General features: G+C 38.6%; 1 long non-coding RNA gene across 1 annotated transcript in view; it reads left to right on the top strand.

The window, feature by feature from the left end:
- LOC119703925 overlaps positions 1–19,794 on the top strand; it is a 112,656-nt gene that overhangs the window by 16,849 nt on the left and 76,013 nt on the right. Inside the window, exons 6-7 of the long non-coding RNA XR_005257793.1 lie at positions 7,547–7,781; positions 9,651–9,794. This is a non-coding gene — a long non-coding RNA (uncharacterized LOC119703925). The remainder of the gene's footprint in view (positions 1–7,546; positions 7,782–9,650; positions 9,795–19,794) is intronic.

Raw genomic sequence — 19,794 nt, 5'->3', positions numbered from 1 at the left:
CACACTTGTGTGCAAAACCTAATAACACAGGACACACTGCAGTCTTCTGGACTGGTAGAGTTTATTTTTAACTCTGTAACTGAGGTAAATTACGGAAATTTGGTATTCATTGCCACTCAGCTTCCTCCTCAACTCCCTGGTGGTAAAGCTCTACTTCTCTTGGTTGTCATTGTGCTATCTCTTCTTACATTCAGTGCCAAACCATGACATTTTTCTATAGATCCTCTTTATTTTTTTTTTTCCTAAAACCTTTTTTTTTTCTTTTCTATTCAGGAAAATTATGTTGTCAAAATCACGAGACTCTATTTTGTTAGATAAGTTTTGAACCTGGACTGTTCCTTCTAGTTCTACCAGTGGCTTAGAGTATTCTCCCTGAGAACATTTAGTAATGTGACTAATCTGTTACATATAGTTTGTCCTGTCATGTTTTCTCTGTGGAAAAATTGTATAAACATTGTAGTGCTTTTCTGTAACAAGATGTTGCTTATGTTTGTGAAGGTTTGTTATTTATGGGTGTGTTAGGAAAGAGGGCTTGGAGAACAGAGGTGGCTTGCTTCCTCTGTTTTTCTGGAATTTTATTTCATTTCAGGTCTGCTACTATCTCCTGAGTAACTTCATTGCTACCCCAGTAATCTTTGTTACTGACATGACCAAATACAGTTTCTTCTTTTAGGGGTACTTGCAAAATGTGTTTGAAGCTGATGGTCCAGTGGGAGTATTTTTGATAAAATCTGACAATTTGACAACATTTGGATAGTTTGGCATTTCTGTAGATCTTTGCTGTAGCACCATCCACAATAGCTTTACACAACTGTAAGTTAGCCACTTCATAGAAGTGGCTTCAGCAAACTTCAGATAGATCAGTGTAATCCTCTGAATATGTCAAAACCACCATTAGTGAGAAGTTTCTTATCAAATTTGACTTCAGGTGCCATGTTTGGTTTTGAAATCTGTATTCTCGCTTTTGAGACAGTTATGTTACAAATTTTCCCCATCTTTGATGATAACACATAAAACAAAACTGTTTCTTGCTTTTGCAAAAAAAAAATTGTGCTTTAGAGATAAATGTGGCTCAAGTATTGACAGCTTCATAAACCACAGGTTGTAGGCAGCCTTCTTGTTCACAGTATCATTACTTTTAAACATCAACTCGATTTATGATGGAGAAGCTTTAAAGCTTCATTTTCTAGTACCATGCTTTCTCTTAAGCCCTTGTTACTCTGCATCTCTGGGCTGGAATATACATTATTCCTCTCTAATGTTTATGATGGCAAAAATGTCTCTAGGAATTTTTTTTTTCTCTGAAAAAACTCAATATATTGTGTTTCTAAAGAATAAGATTCAAAGGCCTGAGGAAAAAAACCACCTCATAAATGATTACTAGGAGCACACGTAGAGCAGCCATAGTGCTGTGAGTTGGCACGCTTTTGGGGAAATGAAAAATTTAACAAGAAAATATGCTGAAGAAGAATACAGGAATATCTTGTGCCTCCTAAATTCTGAATGAAAAAGGTAAACACCTTATTAAAAAATCCAGTATATCTATCAGCCAACGGAATTGCTTTCTGGAAACACATTAGTTCTAGGCTATGTAAGCAGCAGTTATTAGTGTTCGTAGTCAGTTTCATCCAAGAGATGTGTCCTCCAGCAGGTCTATACCAATAAAACTCTGCCTTAACTAGGTTTTACATTTTGCTTATACATGTCCCATCTGCTTGCAGTGTCTCAGCCCTTGTTCCTAAAATGATTATCAGAATATCTTGACTTTCACCTCTGTTTTTTTGGAGTATTGTGAATTATTCCTCAAAGAAGCACGAGGTGAATCTACCTCAATCTCAATCAGGGTCAAACACTGGCATGTACTTAACTGAAAGTAAATTGTTATCTTGATTTAATTGTAGAAATAGAACAATGGAATAATGCATTCTATTCACTATTCTAAATAATTCAAGTGACTTTATTCAGATTCCTAAGAAGTGACTGTCAGCAGTGTGGGATTTGGAATAGCAAGTATTGCTTTATGCTTAACAAAACATGGATAACTGACAGCCCCTTCAAATGGGGAATGGTTCATTTTGTGATGCAAAACAGATAGCTTGGGTGGGAATAATATTGTGTATCTATATGCAGGATTAAATCCCAGGCAGAAGGCACAGGCAGATGAAAAAAATCATATTGCTGGTCTCCTTTTTTCCTGCAGTAAAACGGAATATTTCACAGCCCTCAGGAGAGTAAGGCAAGTGGCTGGTTAATGCATTGGCTGTGTTTGACGTACCTTATAACTATTTTTGAACTTTCAGCTCCCTTTTTAAAACATGAACAGATTGTTGCTGTGATTGAATAGCTTTCTCCAGTAAGAATCTTGTGGTAGGAGATTTACATGTTAGAGAACAGTATACCTTCAACATAGGTAAGCAATATTTCTGACATCATTCACAAGCAAAATGCTCAAGAGCTAGGCAGTCTTCTTCAGCAAAGACTGCCTTCATCCCTTTCATCATTCTAGGAGAGCTTTGGTTTCAGGAAGTTTGTTTTTAAATTAATTTATTTAAAGTAATGTGTCACACACATTTTGAGAAGCTGAAATTTGCATTCTTAGAACTTGTGGTCCATGGAGCTAACTCTGGTAGCCAAAGCAATCAGATGGTGCTTAGGAGCCTATTAGTCCAGCTCTTTGCTATCGCACTGTGTCATGAGGGTGAGTCCTTCAGTATGTCACTTGCAAACCTGCCAGCATCTCAGTGCATGAAACGTCAGGAAGACATTTCTGGGGATGCTGCCAAAGGGAAGGGCTCCGTGCGCTTGGCCCTTTCCCCCTCTCTGGATGGCGCTGTGTGGGGTCGCTGCTGAGATCAGCCCCAGTGACACACCCGGCTCCGTGCCAGCCGGGGATGGGGGCACACATGGAGGGCAGATGGGTGTGCTAGCAGCGTTTTTCCTGCCATCCTTCTGGGCTGCCATGCTCATTACCCAACTGATCCAGCAACCACTTAACGTATGAACCCTCTTAAAAGGAACTGTTAGACTGATAGGCTGAGTGAGCTCCCACTGACATTACACAGAAAATGCTTTGAAAAACATTTCAGAGCCCCAATGATTTAAAATCAATTTATGCATTTCAAAAGCTGCACAGAAGGGGTATATAATATTTTTATATTGTTCTGGTGAAAACGTATGCTAAAGAGATGTTTTGACCTGAAACAGGAGGAGAGCAGGAGGAGAGCAGGTGGCAGCTTTGGGTGTCTGGGCACAGCTCCTCTTGGTGGTGGGAGCTCTTTTGCTGGCAGGTGAAGGGGCTGCTGCCTTGGGCTGTCCCAGAGGTGCTCCTGGTTCACTGTGGTTAGTCACAGTCAGGTTTGCTTGGTTTAAAGTGTAATTGTTCAAAGCTACAGTCAAATGTGAACCCTTCAATCAACTGTTTTATTAGATTGCAAAAACCCAAAGTTCATAGAACCGCAGAATAATTTATGATGGAAGGGTCTCTGGAGGTCACCCAATTCATTTTCCAGTCAGATTGTGAATATCTCCAAAGATGGATATTTCACAGTGCCTCAGGTCTTTTCCATTGCTTATCTTATTGTGAAAATTTTATTTAAACCACAACTGCATAACCACAAAAGTGCAACATTCCCATATTTACCCATTCTAGTGCCCTTCTCTGTCAGGCAGAGCAGGAAAGCTAATAGGGAGTAAAAAGGAGCCTTGAAATGTGACTGTAACCTGGACTCAGGAGGATATTAGAGCTTATATCAGTACAGATTATTTCTTGTTTCATATAGTTCCCCAATAGGCTTTTGAATTTTCCTGTTTAAACCTCTGAAATTGAATCTCTAATAGCTGCATCAAGATTCCTAAATACTCCATTAAAAAAATCAAAATCCACTCTTCATTGGAAGAGAAAAAAGAGTATTTTTGGGGAGGTCATACTCTTTGGAAAAAATATACAAAATACTTCGAAGCTCTTGCTTGTGGGTGACTTTTTGTCTGTTTTGTCAGGTGGTCTTAACTTATTTTCCTATTTTTCTATCTAGTCCCTAAGGAAAGCTCAGAGTCACTGTGATCCTGGACATTCTGTGCTTAATAGGTAGTGTAAAAAATCCTGATGAGAATGTAGAGTAACACCTGTGTAATCACTCATACAAAGGACAGTTTTGTGAACTGCATTTCTGTTAGGACACAAAATTCAAAGGGGAGATTGAGCGTGCTTTTTCCTCCTTCAGAGGAGGAAAAACGCCCTTCTTGCAAGAATTGAATCTGGTCCTCTCATTGAGCCGCTCCCCAATACTTTCATGTTCAAGGGTTCTTCCTTCTTCCCTCGTCCATATTGTCTGCTCTGCCTCCTGTCCCTGCCTGACTGCTCTTTGGGCAGCAGCAAGGAGAAGTCCCAGCGTGTGCGTGCGTGCCCCTGATGAAGCGCCGTGTTCAGATGCCGGCATTTGTGCCGCAGGTTTACGATCACTGCATCGATCGGCGTCTCCATTTAAATGATTTATCTTTGCTCTTGGCTCGCTGGGAGCTTTTCCACGAGCTGCAAGGAAAACTGATTTTATATATGTGTTTTTTAGCAAGTTGCTCAGCCTGTTACTCATGTCATCTGAAGGAAATGGGATAGGAACAGGGAAGTAGCGTGGTGGGTACCAGGGTATGTGCAGGGCCTGGAGCTGTCCCGGAGGATTGTGTGGTGGGGGTGGCTGGAGACCTCACTCCCTCTGCCCTGCAGCACCAAAGCCACACCTGGCTCTGAGATGTGTGAGCAGGCTGCTGAGAACTACTTTGTTTAGAAGGATCAGTTGCTGCAGGTTTTAGAAAGCACAGAGTTTGGATTATTTAGAAGTCTGTCATTGAATCAAATCCCCAGGGAACAATCCATTTTTGGTATATCAAACTAAGTATATTTTGCTTATGTAATCAATCCTAGGATGATACATACTTTGTCATCCATTTCAGGCAATTTACTTCATTGATTTGTATTAAATAGATATTGTATGATCAATATGATTTTCATATCTCACCTTTAGCTGCAGTTTCACCTACTTTTTAAAATTTATTAAAAACTATGGTTCATTTTTCCTTTTTATTTTAATCAGAAGCCTCATTTTGTTTTCTTCTCCTGATTAAAAAGTACATTGTCAAGCCTAACCTGGAGTTACGTAAATCAATAATGCTACACAGAAAACGAGAACAAATTGTACCTCTTATTTGCATAATGGACAAGATCTAAAATGAATTCCTCAGGTTAATGAGTGTCCTCAGGGTTGTTTGTGAGAATGTACAGCCTTCTGTGACACCAGTGTGTTACTGATTGAAAAGTACTGCCCAGAGTCAAAGAAAAGGAGTGAAAAAAAATCAGGAGCAATCAGGTTGGGGGACTCCATACTAAGCTTTTAGCTTTAGTGCATTGATTTTTGGATGCCTGCATTGAGCTTCACTATAAGCTCAGGATACAAATTCAGATTTACCCTTGCTTTGAGGTTCAAACTCTGCCTAATCTCACCTGGGGTTTTGGCTAAAATGCAGCTGGGTCCCCAGGTTTCTGTCACACTGACATAAGGTTATCTTTGTCTTTCTCAGAAAGGGAACAGTGCTCCCCAGAGGGATGGGAACACGAACACCTTGTGCAGGGTTATGCAGCTTGGTTAACTCAGAAGAGTCTGAATCTTAGATGAGACAATCAAGGGGCCAAAAATTGCTAGAAACAGGCAGTTACAACTGCATAAAAATGTCTCATATTTCCTATTCTGTTTCTGCTCCATTACCTTTATCCTCTTATTCCAGGCAGTTAGCCTCCTCTTGCTCCTATTAGCTTGCTGTGAAATGGAAACATGGCTGGAGGAGCACAGGATACTGCCACAGGTGGCCATTCCTGCATGGAGTGGAGAAAGGATAGGAGGAACCTTGCTTTGGCTGGAGTGCTCTGCAAATGGAATTGCTTTTGGAAGCTTGTAGTGTGACTGCAGTTGGATATGCATTTACATAGATGGCAAGAGGGGATTCAAGGCAGAAGGGAGGGCCTATCACCTCCCCACCCAGTGTAACATTTTTTTGTTCCAAACAGGAGGAAGCTGGTGCTACTCAAAGTTCAGCTGAGGATAAACAAATGTTTTGTTCTTAAGCCATACTGATAATGAAATATAGTAAATGAATTTTACCTTAACTATGCACCATGGAAAGGTCATAAACTACTGAAGAAGGGCTTCTACAAAAATTAAATTACACATTAGTTCAGTTCATGTAATGTGAGAGAATTGACTCTATAGATCAACTACTGCGCAATGACTCCTGCTTTTTTTCTCTGTTTAATGTGTACCTTGAATATTGCACTATAAGAGATGATCTCCTTTAGAGGATTGTTCTGAAGAAGGGAAAGTTCAATGGTCAAGTGAAGAAGGTATTTTTCAATTTACAGTACAGTGACTAGTGGAGATTGGGGCCACTCTTGCTTCTTTGTGCTTCAGGACTCGAGCTGGAAAGGCACCTGCTTGCAGTAGGACTGCTGCAGCCTGGTCCCTGTCACTGGTGCCCTGAAGCACCTCTCACCCGTGCAGCAAGTCTCTGGGAGTTCAGAACCACACAGGCTTTTTCATCTGCTAAAACATTTCCTTGTTGGCAAATAGGACTTGCTGTACTGGGAGTCCGCAGGTATATGGTGCTGGTTTATGAGGTTTACGCTGTTTTTCTATACAGGCAGAATAATAAGTAAACATTTTTTATCATATGTAAAGAATTTTTTTAAATTTAATTCACTGTACACACATACAGAGAGTTACATCTTTGGGTTTCTTTTGTGATTTTTATATGACCTTTTTTGCTGTGTAGCACCCTTCTTCCAATTCTGTTGCATCTTGCCTATGATCTATAAAGCTAAGAATTATGGAAAAAATTCCCAGGGATTTGTAGACTTCTGAAAACTGAATCCTACTGTAGAAACTTAGTGAATTAAATTGCTCCAATGCCTGTGGTTTTGAGAATTTTCAAGCCTTCTACATAGGGGAAAAAAAAAAGAAGACATTAAGTAAGGAGAATTGTGCAAGCTGAACCAGCAGAGCTGCTGTGCTTTACCTGTCATTCTTCAAAAGATGTTTGATCCTTAGATAAAACATTTGTTAATACTTTCAAGATTTCAACATAACATCTTTAAAGATTTTCTCTTTTTCTACAGTAAAAACCTAGTAATATGTCATAATTTTACTTAAGTGTTAAACTTCTTTCAATATCTGGAACTATTCACCCTAGGCATTCAATAACAACAGTGTAACACAGAAATCCTGAATCAGGAGGTAAGAGGATGAAATAAGGCTGGGGTAAATGAGTTGAAGGTTTAGAATAATTTCAGATTGATTTAACTCTCTGACTCTCTGCTAGCAACATGAAAAAGATAATCTTTTTATGTCATTGATAGGCAAATTTTGGAAGTGCTGAATGCAGGGCACAGAAAGTAATTAGAGAAAGAATTAAAAGATGAAAATATTCTTTCAGATATAAAATCATGTTATTGGATAAACTAAGGTTCTGGAAGCCTTATTCACTCTCTCTCTTTTTTAATCAGTTTGCAGGAAATGGAGCAAAGCAAAGCAAACAGAAAAGAGTGGCAGGGTGTTAATTGCAACCTGATAATTAAAGTGAAGCATAGTCAAGGAACAGATATCCTCCCAGCTTTCAGCATGAAAATGATGATGGGCAGCATCTCTGGACGCTCAGCACTGTTTTGATAACCCTGGGAAGCTGCTGCAGGGAGAGCCTCAGTGACACACAAGTCTGTGTCTGAGAACACACATTACCAGGTGGGGAGTTTCATAAAGCTGCTTTTTTAATTGATCTTGTTTTTTTTCCATCTCTGCCTTGGTGTCTGGGCTGTTGATGGGTAGGAAATGGAAAGGAGGAGCTCCCTTGGTGATAAAAAGCGTGGGCGAGCAGGCGGCGGTTGCAGGGTAATGGCAACAGTGCCTTGTGCCACTCACAGATGAGTACTGAGAGATTAAATAGATTAAATGAACATAAATGTAAGCTAATTGAATTCAGTGATATAGGAGGAGAAATCCGAGAAATATAAAATTACGCTTAAGATGGGCATTATTATTTTACTTTTTGTCAGCTCTCTTTTTGGCTTGACAGAGTCAGGAGCTTTTTGAGTCAGAAGTTAAAACAAAACGAGGATACACTCTGAAAGAAAATGAACTATTTACTTGTTTTAGAGGTTTTAGGTTTTTTTCTTACAACAAAACAGCTTTGCAGAAGATTTGCATTGTTTTAAAAAGATTATACTTTGACACCATCTTAGGTTGAAGTTGCTTGAATTTTCTCCATGTTTTTAGATAAGATGACCTAAAATTTGAGTTAAAAGGTAACTTTCTTTTCAAGGTAAAATGTTCAGAAGTGTGATGAACTGTGACAATACAATTGTGATTCATTTTCTAGATTTTGTCATGGCTCACAGAGGTGGTGGTTGAACTCCCCTTCTCCTGACATGACCTGCCCACTTCAAACATGTGTGTTTTATGGAAGAACATAAATTTGTGGACTCATGAGTTTATATCCAATCAGTAAAATGGACCACTAAACTTAGGAACAGTACAGAAAATAAAATAGACATGAAAGTCTGGAGAGCATAATGGGGAGAAGGAAAGTTTTAAAATAATCAGAGCAAATTGAAAGCCAAGCTGTAAGGATGTGTTGTGTTTTTCTGGGCCTTGTATTTGAGAGAAGAACTGTGAACTTGAAGCAGAGGATGAAGGGTTTGATTTGAATATGAATGTCTGGCAAGGTCTTAGCAGCATGAAAGGGATAATTTTAACAGCAGCTTTTGAATAGGGTGGTTGGTTACAAGCTGAGCTATAAGTAGGCTACACAGGCTATAGCTAAGATCAAGGATGAGGTAAGGAAAAAACCATGAAAAGCAGGTGAAATTCACCTACGTGCAAAAAAGTCTTGCAGAAGCATGCATGACTTTCACTGATACCTGCATTCTGGTTTGTGAATTTTATTGGAATACCAAGGGTTTGGTTGGCAAACAGAAATTTCCCTCAGGTAGGCAGGCTATATTTTATGGTCTCCATTTACAGGCACAGTACCTGAGGGGGTTTGGTGAGCACCTGAAACATAGCAGAGGTTATTTGGGTTGGGGTTCAGTTGAGACCTCTCACCAGATGAAGGAATTTGTAGTAAAGATGAACTTTACTATGTGGAGTCAGAGGTTATGGCAGGGTACCCTTGAGAAGGGGAAGATATAGCTAACGTTGTCTAGATTCAGTGACAGGCTTAAAAGACTTTTTCACACCTGAGAGCTTGTGCTGTAGAAGTAAAATATCGAAACAAATGCAATGATTAGTGGGCAAACCAAAACAATATGAAGTGTCTAGCACTTTTTCCTCTTTTCTAACAAATGCTTTTTCAATTCCTCAGTGATGATTTTTTTTCAGAGGAAAATACCATACAATTAAAGTTTAGTGGGCATAGATGAGCATTGAAAAAGGCATGTGCTGTAAAAGACTTCACTAATGTTTACAGCCAACCCATTTGGCAGATAAAATACTTTTCTCTACTGCTTCAAAATTTTCTGTCAGAGGCACTTCACTTTTCTTGGTACATAGAAATGTTTATTATCTTTGATTTGAAAACAAACAAACAAAAGCCTTTTTCTTATTCACATTCAGGTCTCGCTTTCATCACAGGATATTTAAAAATCTGGCAATGGCTTTAGCAGATGAAGGAATGAGCTCTTTTCGACTTCAGTTGGAACACTTGCAAGTTTAATACTTGATATAACTATTTCCAGGACCTAAGGCCTTGCTTTACAGGTAATGGAATCCATAAAATCCCACCATATGTCATAGAATGATTTTCATATTATTAATGAAGTAACCGTGGATAATTGAGGGTTTTTTTGACTGATGAGACTGAGGTATTAAGCTGATCCAAAATGAGAGAGGCTAGGTTCATTTATACTGTAATGAAGTGAAATTAACATTTTTGATTTAGGACTGTATGCTGCATCTTTGAGAACATTCCCTGTAAATATCAGTGACCATAAAGGGTTCTTTTTCTCACCTCTTCATTTTACCAGCCAATGTTGCTTATTTTTTTCGTGAAGCCCATAGAAATTGAATGTATTGAGTGTTCCTCTACCTTGTAATATTACTTTATTGTCTATGACGCCATGCATTTATCACATGTTTATGATCTCATAAAAGGGTTTAGGTTGGAAGGGACCATAAAGATCATTTGGTTTCAGTCCCCCTGCCACGGGCAGGGACACCTTCCACTAGACCAGGTTGTTCAGACCTACATCCAACCTGGCCTTGAACACTGCCAGGGATGGGGCAGCCACAGCTTCTCTGGGCAACCTGTTCCAATGCCTCAACACCCTCACAATAAAGAATTTCTTCTGAATATCTACTGTAAATCTGCCCTCTTTCAGTTTAAAACCATTCCCCCTGGTTCTGTTCATACACATCCTTGTAAAAAGTCCCTGTAGTTGGCATCCTCCAGGTACTGGAAGTGCTTAAGGTCTCTCCAGAGCCTTCTCTTCCCCAGACTGTTTTTGTAGGAGGGATGCTCCAGCCTTCAGATCCTCTCTGTGTTCTGCTCTGAACTTGCTTCAACAGGTCCTTGTTCTTCTCTGCACTGGGGACCCCAGAGCTGGACACAGCACTGCAGGCTGGGTCTCACCAGAGCAGAGGGGCAGAGTCCCCTCCCTGCCCTGCTGCCCGCACGGCTTGGGGTGCAGCCCAGGGTGCAGCTGGCTCTCCGGGCTGCAAGCTCACATTTCTGGGTCATGCTCAGCATATCAGCCCCCAGGTTTGTCCTCCCCAGGGAGAAGTGTGAAATATCCACTAATTCAAATACATTGTGGCAACAGATTGCATTTTCAAGTTAGATATGCCAAGTGTAAAATAAAATAGATGGGAAGATAATTTAGAATCAGCAGTCATATTAGAATTTACCACCAACGAATACACTTGAAACTCAGTAAAATAGTGTTACATTTTTCCCCACTAAAAATAATGAGATCTGCTTTGAAATTTCTGGCTCAAATTAAATTTCAGTAAATAACCAGGGAACAGAAAATGAATCTAGCTTGCAACTTTCCTCCCCCATTGTTTTTCAAACAGCACAAATAAATTTTTCATTCAGAATTTTGGTAATTTTTAGGATCAGAAATTTGGAGAGCTTTCACTGATGAACAAATATGTGAGCTATTTCAAAACCTGACAGTGTGTTTGTAAGTTCTGTAAATAGGAACAATTGAATGCTGGGCTCTAAGAAAAATCTGGCAAGGATTTTATGTGCCAAGTGTTCAAGAATCTTTTCCCTAAAGTGTAAAAATATAGCCTTATCAAAGCCAAAAATTTTGAAAATTATTGCGAATATTCTCCCCTCCCCCTTCATGTTTCTGTCATCTTCCAGTCTGAGGCATCCAAAACCACAAGCAAGACAAATCACCATTTCTTGAAATGTTTTTACATGGCATGTTGTGATGTTTTTACTGCCATGTCCCACAATCAACCAGCAGTGGAACTTCTAAAATCTCACCTCATCTGAAATGGCTATTAAACTATATTAAAAATTATAAACTTAATAGCAAAGCCTTGGAGAAGCAGAGCTATCACATACAGGTGCAGGTTAGAGATTTCTTTATCCTTGGGGGGCTACTAATTCCTGGTTTGCACTAGGAAGCAATTCATTTTCTTATTCTTTTTCTGTTATTCTCATTAGAAATCATTTAGCTAGGCAAAAGATATATTCTTGTTCTTTAATGTGGTCCTTCAGAAAAAGAAAATATGACTCTTTTTTATTATGTTTTCAGTAGGAAGCATATTATGAGTTTTATGCTGTGCACTAGATATTAGTGGAGGAGAGATGGGGAGCTGAGGTGATGTTTGCTGCATGTCAGTAGCAGGTTTTGATTTCACTGATAAAGGCACTGTAGTGTCAGCTAAATGGGCTTAGAGCAAGTTGGTTCAGGTCAAATGCACTGTGACTATCAGCAGTCTGAATCCCAGAGAAAGAGGAAAATAAAGCCTTAAGCATCAGTAGCCTGTGGCCGAAGCACCTTTTCTCTAGTTATAGTCTTTAACTGTAAGCACATATATAGGAAACTGATGGATACAGAGGCTTCCCTGAACTTTCTTATATAATAGTGCAGGCTGAAGAGAAAATTCTTGAAGTAGAAGAGAAGATACTTCAAGTTGAACATGGCTCAATTTTTCTAGAAGTTTTGCTGATTGAACACTGTCATTAGTTATACATGAATGAATCCTGAGAGTTAGTTTAATTTGGGGTTTTTCTGGATTTACATCATCACAGATGAAGAACAAACTGAATCCATAGTCCAGCTTGTCCTTTAAACCTTTTATTGCTGAGTTCAATAGTCAGCTTTTTGACTCTTGAAGAAAATCTTGAAAACTTGAAATTTCCTTGGAAAAGTGTCTCACAGTGTCTCTGATTCTGATGACAGAACCAAACTCCTCCCATCTCTAAGGTTAAACAAGGATAGCTGAAATTATCTGCAAATGTGTTAATTGTCCTTTGAGGATCTAAAGGGAGAGAGACTGAAAAAGAGCATTGAAAAATGCAAAGAATTAAGTTGGTTTCTGGAGTTGAACACATATTAAATATACTTTTATTTTGTTTTATTTCTTAAAACTTTTGGATTATCTATTTAATGTGTTGGAACTACAGTATAACTACTTCTAGATTTTTTAGATCAAAAGTAGTAAGGAAGAAATAATAAATACAAGGAATAAGGGATCTTTCAGGCAGAGTAAAGAGATGGAATTAGAGCCACTTGCTTTCCTGATGTTCATTTGTTTCTATTGTTCTTCTTTTCAGAAAGTGCTTGTGTGCACACATCAGGAAAGTAAGTCTCATAAGTCAGATCTGGTTACAATTCCTCACACTTGGCTTCAGTCTGTCAAGTGTCCTTGACAGCTTTTAGAAACTTTTAATAATTGTGAAGGAAAATTGAACCATCAGCCATCGCTATGAAACAGGAATGCTTCATTTTTGCTGCATGTTTGCCTATAGGTTTTGGAGCCATGTTTTTTATGTTTGCTTTCTTTGAGTTATGGAGATATTCAACTGACTAAGGAAAATCCATACCACAACCTAGAAAAAAGTTTTGCTATTACACTTTGTTTTGCAATTGGCTTTCATAGATTTTTGTTGCAGGAAGCTCATCCATGCAGCCTAGTTAGGATTTCACAGGCTTGCCATGTTTAGACAGCAAGGTATAAGCTATTACAGAGATGGGTAGTAGTGTAAATCTTCTGGCAGTGACCTGTTCTAGTATATTCTGTATATACTCTGTATATTTTCATTGTAATAACTCCTTTATTAATATCTGGGGAAATAAAAATTAAATCAGCATGAGGTCTGTTTAAAAAGATTACTGTAAGATTACTTCCTTCAAGGGTCTTTTATCACTATTCTAACAGCTAGAGATACTATGAAAGATGTGGCTAGTATGTCTGGGAACAAAGGATATTTGATCTCTTACCATATCTTCTCAGCTTTGGTAACTCCAAAACTGAACAGAAGCTTTGTAGCTGCATTGTTTGATGATAGTTCCATAAAATTTGTGGCTGTCCAACTTTGTTGTGAAATGAAAGTCAGGAAATCTGACTGAATGCATTGCTAACATTCAAGAGCCTACATTTTACTTCTGCAAAAGCCTTGTGACCTTTTGATCTGTAAATGTCCTGGTCCTTAAACTGGGGCAGAAAGAGAGGGTCAGGAAAGGAACCTAAAGGGTGACTGTAATTTAAAAGTTTTCCTGGAGAAGATGAGCAAGGTACTGCTTGGTCTGCCAGAAGCTGAAATCAAGCAAAAGACTGTTTCAACATGTTGGGCATGATTTCATTCCACCATCATCAGCCAGATGGAAAATATGCTGACAAGCATTGAGTGACCAGTGACAGGATCAAAGAGCACTGTGGTCACAGTATGGTTAGCTGGCACAACAAGGGCGCCTTAGATAACTAATCATGCTACTGGTGTAGTGCAGTAATTTGTGAAGAATTAACATTGGAATTAATTATGATATTTTAAATTAATTTGTTTTATATCTGGGATTTCTAGAATGCTGGTTTTAGTAATGCATCTTGGGTTTGCTCTTTTTATTACTGTATTTTAGAGTCACATTCTGCTGTGTAACTATCCAGATGGGTGTAACTACAGGAAGAGTTATTTGGCTTTTAATGCATGAAGAAAAGACTACCAGAAAATTTACTGAATTTATGATCTGTTTCTCAACAATTAAATATTGAAGAAGGAAATCATATGTTAAAAATTATTGTAGTCTTTTTACTTATACATTTTTGTGATAAAGATGATTTGTTTTTTGATGATATTTCAGAGACTCTTGTAATTATTTTGTGGTCGTTTCCAGCTGCCCTAATACCGACCTGCTTTGCATTTTCCTCATTCCATAGGTGCTCTAGGGAATACTCAGTTTCATAGCAAGTGTGTGCCTGCCTGGCTGTACTGTGGAAAGAAGCATGCTTTGTGATTTCTTTTGTAAAGTCAATGCATTTGATGGTGTAATGAGGTCGAGGTGTTCCTCACGATGCCTTTACAGTGTGATGCCCATGAGCTCATATGCTCTAGAAGACAGAAAGAGGTAGTTAACTATTTATTAGCTCTCTCTGTATATGCAGCAAGAGATTACAAGCAGTCACCATGTTATTAAAGCAGTCTCAGCTGATCATTCAAGCCTTTTATTTGTGCTTTAAAGTAAGACTGGAACATTTGTAGTTATCCTTTCCTAGACATCCTCTTCAGGTCTCTCTCTTCTGGGAGACAGAAGCAATGTGGGTTTTGGCCCTTTGGCCCTTGGCTTAGACCTGTGATATTTCTGGCCAGTTTATCTCACCTTTTCTTGTGGTGCTGTTCCAACCATTTTTTGCTACTGCTGTTTGTTTGCTTAACTAATCCTTTAATCCTATTCATAGCTTCTGTTAGAGGGTGAGGTTTTCATAATCCTTTTGGGCAAACTTGTTTTCCTTTTATTGTCTTGGCTGGTGTTCATTCAGGAGTGGTTACTATATTTTGCCATAAATATATGGCAATTTTTAAGATAAGTACAGAGGCAATAATTGGAGAACTTTTGACTTAGAATATTACTTTTCTGGTAGCAAGTATGAGCTCAACAAATGATGCTGCATGTCTTTGTTGTGCCACACACTTACATTTGTAACCACACACTTACATTTCCAGTTAAAGGAGGGTAGCATAAACCTTCTCATGAGAGATTGGAAATCTCTTTGCAGACAGAAAGCAAAGTATTAGAGGATTTTAGAAGAGGCTGTGTTTACATATGACATTGCTACATTTCTGGCAGTAGATCCAAATTAAGTAAAAGTTATCAGCTTTTTAGAAAATATAATATTTTCTCTAAGAGTGGCTGAATCAAGAATCTGAAGCTTTTCCTCCCTGCCTGACAAGCAGGAGGCCCTGAGCAGTGTCATTTTCTGCCAAGAGGGAGGAAGTGGAGCTGACAGGAGCTCTCCTGACAGAGGGCTGCTGACCACCAGGGCATGGGCTGTTGGTCTCTCTAAATGCGGTATTTCTTTTCCAGGGGATGCATTGTGAATTTCAAGCTTTGCTCTTTTTCCTGTTCCTAGCATGCAGGCTGTTGGCCGTGTTATATTTATTGCAATTTTGTTGTCTTGGCAAAGAATTCAAAAGTGTTTGCAGGCCTCAGTAGACCAGTGATAGAGTAATGATATGTAGCAGCAGTAAATGTTTGGTTTTTTTTTTCTCCACTGCAATCATGTTTCAATGGTGCCATGCTGGAAAATGAGATCCAAAATGGAAAATGAGATGTTTGAATCCACTCTGGTAGTTCAGTTGTGAATATGCTGCTCTCAAGGGAGGCAGCTCTTGAGTACAGTGGACAGAGCCCAGGGACAGCCTGGCAGTTTTAGCATCACCTCTTTCCCAATGGAGTTTTTCTTTGGCCTGGAGAACTATCTTGAGCCATAACTGTGATTCTGGATTGCATGGGCTTTGAGTGCTGGTGTGTGCCCCAAATTATGGACAGCTGATCTTCAGATGTTCTGATAAAATGGTGTTGCAATAGTGCTGCATGAGTTGCAGACTTCTGAACTACTGATGGTCTGCAGATGCTCAATCAGCAGAGAAACATGATGGCCTTCAATATGGCCTGCAATCAGTTTGAGTTTTCTGGATAGCATTAGAGGAGGAAAAGCCCCAGAGAGGCCAGGAAAATCCATCTTGCCAAAAACTATATACGTGCAGAACTCTTTGACACGTCTGCCATCGTGCATTTCCTGCACGTGAAACTTCTTGCTAGAACAAACAGCTGGTTGATGGAGACATGTGTTTCTCCAACTGAGCTTTAATGCCAGTTAAAACCAGCCCTTGTTTATTAAGAACAAACCTGCTACTTTTTCTAGACAATTTTTTGTAAGTCTATGGCATCTGAAGAATCGATGAAAGATGGTAAATGTGTAAAGCTGGCAAGTTATGAAAATTAAATAATGAAACATTATTTTCAAAAGCTATAAAGGATTATAGTTTCAAAAATATTTAAGTGCTTGATTTTTTACCTACTTTTTTCTAAGATATCTCAATTTTTTTTAGGATGGTCTCCCTTTTGAAAAGATCTGAAAATCTGGTGAATGTTGCCATAGCTATGTAAAAATATTCCTCCTCAGAACATGAAAATCTTGAACGATCCAGTATGGCCAGCTAATTTTTTTTTTTTTTAATTTAGTAATGTATTGCTTTCTGAGATTTTTAGTTTAAAAACTTCAGGAAATTTGACCAAAAAGTCCCCCCAAAATCTTGAACTATCTAGGTGCTTTACTCCTGGCATAGAATAGTGTCTAAAACACTGATACATTCCAAATGATTTCACACCAAAATCTGCCCTGACTGTCCAAAAGCAGGAATTAATTCCTTTATCCAGACTGAGGTCCCTAGGCACCAAAAAAACATCGGAACAAGGAACTGAGGCTGATTTTTCAAAAAATGAGTAAAAGCTCCTTTTTTTTTTCACTTGTCTCATAGATCAAAGGGACTAACTGAGTGCAAATTTTTTGAGTTACTGAGTTGCAGTATTGCGAAGCTATCCAAAAATGTACCCCGATGAAACTTCCCATTTTTGGGGAAAGAATAATTAATGTCCTTTGATGAGTTTACCCTATCTGAGTGCTTTGTGAGAAGGCATGTACATATGGCACAGAGGAGACCTAAAAGTTTGTGGGATTTGATCTCATCCTCAGCTAATGCTGAGAGGAGATCAGGTACAGTGGTGTGAATTTTGTTGTTAACCCTCTAAGCTTGTGTAAATATTAATTTAACCAGATTGAACATATGATTGACTTTATCAGCAGGCAAAACCAGATCACGTTCCAGGCTAGCCCTATTTTGTACCTGCTGCAGAACTGACATTGCAGGCAATGCATGCATTGAAGATGGGATTGAATTCTGTTCATCTATCAGGCTTAGTCCTCAACCTTAATATATTTAAGCATGATAATACTGCATGGCACGTGACCCCTCCACTGGAATCCTGCTGAGCATGTGGCAAAGTCAGTATCCCACAGTGTTACCCAGGAATAGCACAATGTCCTGGTCACTTTGGCTTATATTTTTCCAGGTTTGTGTTTCAAGTCATGGAGATAATTGGAAAACTGCAGCTGCTCCACAGTATGGAGCATGCTGTGTAAGCAGAGGTCTAAACACTGTCTACAGAGACATCCAGATACCAGGGTGTGTGTAAGAAAAACTGCTTAATTATGGACACAATAACAAACACATCTGCAGGGAAACACAGAATTCATGGCGAGGAAGTGTCACTGGGATATAATCTACATACATTAATTGCTAGGTCATATTTTTACATTATGCAAATAGCTAAACAAAATACAAACATGCTATAGCCTTTTAACGAGGAGCTAAAGGCCTAGGACACCTCATAAAAATTCTGACAAACACCATTTAAAAGAGATTATGCCTCTATGCTATAATTTTTAAGATCCTTTGTATTATTAGGAAAATTTCAAAGGAACTGCAATCTTTTTTCTCTGATGTCTACTTTTCAGGAGCATGCATGTAGCTTTCTGCATGGCCAATCCAAAATGCATGACAGCTGTGATTATTCAGATAAGCTGATACATATGCTGACTTTCAAAACTTTAAGTGATAAACTATTTGATTTTTCTTTATTTTCATTTTTCTTTTCAGTATTCTCCTCTGAAACACTAATCTTCACTACACTTATGTTATATCCCAACCACAGACATGTTCTGTTCTAGCAGACACAGCTCCTCTGGAACTAGGCAGCATTTCCACCAGTTTAAGCTTCTGGATGCCTCTCAAATCTCACTTGAACAACATATGGAAATCATACTACAACTAGTTGTATTTTTTGGATATGACTTTATAAAGAAAATGTGTTCTGTTTGAAACTTGGGGTGAGGGGAGATAAGGAAAGCAGAATATAATAAAAAAGACACTTCTGAAAAAACCTGTATGACCTGACTTCTAAGCTCCCCTATTCTAATTCAGCAACTACTTTTTTTTTCATGCAGCAAATCCCTTTATTGGTTATTTCTTGTTCTTTAATGACTTCACTACAGGGTTGCATGGGTCGATAGGAATGCCTTCTCCAAAATCCATTAACATAGTTCTTGGCTGAATGCAGTCCAGGCATGTTAATCACCATTATTCTTCAAGAATGTCAGACCTCTCAAGTTTTCTATATGTGAATTTCATGTCTGAGAATCGATGTGCTCCTTATATATACACAGGACTGAGTACCTTGCTGGAAATCATGGTACAATTAGTTTAAAAATCTGCTATAGCAAATATGATCAAGGTAAAGAAATTTCTTTAATGTTGGGAAAGACTATAAACTGAAATTAAAATTATAGGATGGATCATCTGTGCATTTCTTATCTGGATAGTACAATTCAAAGAAATTTGAATCATATGTCTCTTTTGCTCCAACACACGCATATTAAAGAGAATTTTTTTTGATGTGATTGCATCAGGAGAAAAGATATATCATGATTGATGCCAGTGGGGTTTGACAAATAACAACTCTACAGAAATTATACAAAAATTTCCTTCCATATTTCCTCTCAACTGTTCTGCCACTTTGATGAAATGGTAATCTCTCTAATCCATTTCTCCAACTAGGAAAGCTGTTTCAGAAACATACCCTTCCCTGCAGTTATTACCATGATGGAACATTTATTATCCAGCAAATGAGGCATCACACTCTGATAATTCTCCTAAAAAAATCTTAGGGATAACTGCCTTCTATTGTGCATACCAATGATCAATTAAAATGTGGAAAAAAGGGCTGTATATTCTGCACAAGGCAGAATACAGACTGTTTCACTGATCAATATCCAGTGGAGAAATATGTTAAATCTTGTGCATACAAATTCCTGCCTCGAGCTTGAGGGGTGTTTGGACACCCCACCCACGCCCTAAACCACCTGTAGAGGCTGTACAATGTGGAGTTGTGAGTTATTGTTTTCATATGCAAAAGTCCTGCTCAATTTTGTCTTGAAAAATATGTCAGTAGTGCACTAAATGATTGTGGCTTTTGGCCCTGTGTATTCCTGGGCTGTTAAAAAGAGGGAGAAACACAGCTGTAAAAAAATATACTGCCAAAAAACCAACCAACCAAAGAAACCCTTCCAAAAAATACCCCTGCAAAAATCACCAATGGACCTTGCACAAATCTAGCCCCTGCTTAACTATTTGCTTTATTAAAAAAAAAAAAAGTAAATCATAAGGATTAAATCCACACAGGAG

Source organism: Motacilla alba, chromosome 8 (assembly GCF_015832195.1).
Source record: "Motacilla alba alba isolate MOTALB_02 chromosome 8, Motacilla_alba_V1.0_pri, whole genome shotgun sequence".
NCBI lineage: Eukaryota > Metazoa > Chordata > Aves > Passeriformes > Motacillidae > Motacilla > Motacilla alba.
The sequence above is the reverse complement of the archived record's forward strand: the minus strand, read 5'-3'. Positions and strand labels throughout refer to the sequence as shown.